This window comes from Oncorhynchus keta, chromosome 21 (assembly GCF_023373465.1).
Source record: "Oncorhynchus keta strain PuntledgeMale-10-30-2019 chromosome 21, Oket_V2, whole genome shotgun sequence".
Classification (NCBI taxonomy): domain Eukaryota; kingdom Metazoa; phylum Chordata; class Actinopteri; order Salmoniformes; family Salmonidae; genus Oncorhynchus; species Oncorhynchus keta.
In genome coordinates, this window is record NC_068441.1 from 41,015,686 (window position 1) to 41,019,985 (window position 4,300).

At 42.3% G+C, this 4,300-nt stretch overlaps 1 long non-coding RNA gene across 1 annotated transcript; it reads right to left on the bottom strand.

The window, feature by feature from the left end:
• Nucleotides 1–2,738: 2,738 nt before the first annotated feature.
• On the bottom strand, nt 2,739–3,492 carry LOC118399812 (uncharacterized). Its single transcript, XR_004828917.2, has 2 exons — nt 3,122–3,492; nt 2,739–2,920 (listed from the first exon to the last, which is right to left on the bottom strand). It is a non-coding gene; the product is annotated as an uncharacterized LOC118399812 (long non-coding RNA).
• Nucleotides 3,493–4,300: the final 808 nt, after the last annotated feature.

Here is a 4,300-nt window from a genome sequence, read left to right on the forward strand (position 1 = left end):
TGACAGCTTTGCACACTCTTGGCATTCTCTCAACCAGCTTCACCTGGAATGCTTTTACAACAGCATTGAAGGAGTTTTTGGCTTCTTTTCCTTCACTCTGCAGTTCAAGTCATCCCAAACCATCTCAATTGGGTTTAGGTTGGGTGGTTGTGGAGACCAGGTCATCTGATGAAGCACTCCATCAATCTCCTTCTTGGTCAAATAGCCTTTACACAGCCTGGAGGTGTGTTGGGTCATTGTCCTGTTGAAAAACAAATGATAGTCCCACTAAGCACACACCAGATGGGATGGTGTATTGCTGCAGAATGCTGTGGTAGCCATGCTCATTAAGTGTGCCTTGAATTCTAAATAAATCACAGACAGTGTCACCAGCAAAGCACCCACATGCAATCACACCTCCTTCTCCATGCTTCAAGGATATATTTCCAACAGTCTAATGTCCATTCCTTGTTTTTCTTGGCCCAAGCAAATGTTTTATTCTTATTGATTTAATTTCTTTGCATCAATTCAACCATGGCCTGATTCACAGTCTCCTCTGAACAGTTGATGTTGAGATGTGTCTGTTACAGTACTTGAACTCATTGAAGCATTTATTTGGGCTGGTAAGGCTGGTAACTCTAATGAACATATCCTCTGCAGCAGAGGTAACACTGGGTCTTCCTTTCCTGTGGCGGTCCTCACGAGAGCCAGTTTCACATCATAGCGCGTGATGGTTTTTGCGACTGCACACGAAGAAATGTTCAAATTTCTTGAAATCTTCCGCATTGACTGACCTTCATTTCTTAAAGTTAAACTATCGTTTCCCTTTTCTGATTTGAACTGTTATTGCCATGACATGCACTTGGTCTTTTACCAAATAGGGATATCTTTTGTGTAGACCCCCTACCTTGTCACAAAACAACTGATTGGCTCAAACTCATAAAGAAGGAGAGAAATTCCACAAATTAACTTTTAATTAACTTTTAAGGCACACCTGTTAATTGAAATGCATTCCAGGTGACTACCTCATGAAGCTGGTTGTGAGAATGCCAAGAGTGTGCAAAGCTGTCATTAAGGCAAAGGGTGGCTATTTGAAGAATTTGTTTATTAACACTTTTTTGGTTACTACGTGATTCCATGTGTTATTTCATTGTGTTGATGTCTTCACTATTATTCTACAATGTAGAATATAGTAAAAATAAAGAAAAACCCGAAGGTGTTCTAAAACTTTTGACCTGTAGTGTATATATTTCTTGTTATATTTATCCCCTTATTTTAGGCACTAATACTTCCATTCATTTTTTAAACTGGTACTGGGGACATGTAGACCCGTCTTGTGTGGCTTGTGGGTACCCTACAGCAAAACGGATAAAACAATTGTGTTCATGAGTGTCTCGACTTTCAGTATGGTTGTATAATAGTTTGTAGGCCAAACCATTCGGACACTACATACGATTTTGTGAAATAACGATTGTCAGGATGTCTCATGGTCTGACAAAGACCACTCTAGCTCTGCCACCGTTCAACGCAGATGCTAAAGTGCGATATTGGCCCATGCAGATCTTTTTCTTTCTTTCTCTAGCATAAACAGACAGATTTTTAAATTATGTTAATTAAATTTCCATGGGGTGTGGCCATTGTAGGCTAGTAGTTAAATGTATTTATTTCAGTTTGACTAATAATGTTCTGCGCTATGTATTATTTCATGTTTCGTGTGGACACCTGGAAGTGTAGCTGATTCTTTTGCAGTGGCTAAAGGGGATCCTAATAAATAGCAAAATTTCAAAAATATTGCGATTAGGATATTAACCTGATGCTAGACATTTAGAGTTAACCTTAAGCACTTAGTGTAGCACAGCTTAATATGCTCTGGAAATAAATTGATCAGCTTGCCCTCCCCTATTGCTAAACCCTACGGATAAACTCTACTTTAAATCATAAACTCTAGGCTTGCCCTAGGTACCTTAAATATTAAACCCTAAACTTGCCTTAGCTACCTTGAATCCTAAACCCTAGGCTTGCCCTCCCCCAAATCCTAAACCCTAGGTAGAAACTCCACTCTAAATATTAAACTATTGGCTTTCCCTAGCTACCTTAAATGCTAGACCCAAGGGGGAAACTCCACTCTAAATATTCAACTCTTGGCTTTCCCTAGCAACCTTAAATGGTAGACCCAAGGCTTGTCCTCCCCCAAATCCTAAACCCTGTGGAGAAACCCTACTCTAGGCTTACCCTAGCTACCTTAAATCCTAAAACCAAGGCTAACCCTCTCCCCTAAATCCTAAACCCTTAGGGAGTAGCCCTACCTTACATCCTAAAGCCTATGGAGATACCCTGCCTTAAATCATGAACCCTAGAGAGAAACCCTGCCTAGAATTCTAAACCCGAGGGAGAAACTCTGCCTGAAATGCTAAACCCAAAGGAGAAGAAACCCTGCCTTAAATCTATGGTGAAACCCTGCCTTAAATTCTAAACCCTAGGGAGAAACCCACACAAAACTGACCTTAGATGAGTCTATTTTTATCTGGATCATATTAGAAGCATTCCATAAAAGACATATCCAACGCAACATTAAAAATGTGAGCGTTAACGTACATTATGATTATTCAAGGTTACTTTTCAATACTGTATTCATATACATTACAGCATGGCCTTAGAGACTTCACAGTTAGAGAGAGTTACCAGATAGTATATAACAGAGAAGCAAACTAATTATGACCATAAAAATCTGCAAAACACAGGGTACAGACAGACAGTCGTTGGAGTGAATCCAATAAATTTAATTGAACTTTCTAATTCATGATTATCCCACATTCCCATGTCGTCTTCACTGCCCGTCACTGTACTGGATCGTCCACTGTCACCGGATACCTACAGTCAAGGGCCACGTACGTAAACTGGGGAGGCCAGGCCAGTCTTCTCCAGGTGACACTACTCAAGGCTGTAAGAGAGGAGAAAGGAGGAGTGGATTCATATTGTTTTCTGTCAAATTGACATCTTTGTGGCCTGAGGTGGTCTAGCGGTCTTAGCCACTGCCTTCAGAATACATGTGCAAAAGTGGGTTCAAATCTATCCCACTGCTATTCAAGCACCACTGTACTATATAATTATGTATAAGAACAACAAATATTTAAATGGATACCTTCAGTAATTGGAGAGTTGTCGGCCGATGCGAACAAATCCTCTTTTGCTTCTCTCATTGTCGTTCTCACACTCTGGTCCCCCGAAGATCTGAACCGTCTCCTTCTCCTGCGGCGGCATGTTGTCAAACTCCTCCACCACGGTCGTTGTCACTTTCACACAGTTCTTGATGACCTTCCAACCTGGTCTGTTCAGGTCGTTTCTCAATTCTGGAACAGACATTGCATCAGTCAGTGCAAAGCCAACACTGAGGAGCAGAGCGATGGTCAACATCATCTTCATGGTGATGAGAATTGATAGTGAGTCTGAGTGTTTGGTTCAGCTTCAGTAACAATATGCTGGAGGCTGCATGTATTTTGTCTCCAACAACTCACCATTTTTATACCACAATTAATCCAAGTCACTGTGCTGGTTCAACCAGGGGGCATGGCATTAGTGACATTAGAGATCACTATCGCTAGTTCCTCTTCCAAGGAGAGGGGAGTGAAGTGACAGCATTGCCTGTTATACTGTTTATAAAACTGATCAGTCATGTTCAGCTATTACACCATATCATACCTAACAATGGCCTAAGGTTGCATCCCAAATGGCACCCGACTCCCAACACAGTGCATCACTACTGACCAGGCCCCGTAGGGCCCTAAGCAGAGCACCACTACTGACCACAGCCCACAGGGCCCTCAGGAGAGCACCACTACTGACCAAGGCCCACAGGGCCCTCAGGAGAGCACCACTACTGACCAAGGCCCACAGGGCCCTCAGGAGAGCACCACTACTGACCAAGGCCCACAGGGCTCTCAGGAGAGCACCACTACTGACCAAGGCCCATAGGGCCCTCAGGAGAGCACCACTGCTGACCAAGGCCCATAGGGCCCTCAGCAGTGCACCACGTAAGCAATAGGGAATCACCTAGAATTAGCCATACACAAATGTAAAGTATGATAATGTGTAATATGCTCTGATAAAGAGGAAATGACTGCTCACTTTAAGCAGTTTCATACACTATGCCATCTCTTCACTGGTACTGTTGCAATAAGATGATGATGATAGCACTTCTTTAAACATACTGTGCTGTCCCCTAACCGGTTGCAACATGATGATTGATGATGGTGATGATAACATTTATTTAAACCTACAACGCTGTCTCTTCACTGGTAATTTTGCAACATGACCAGTGGTG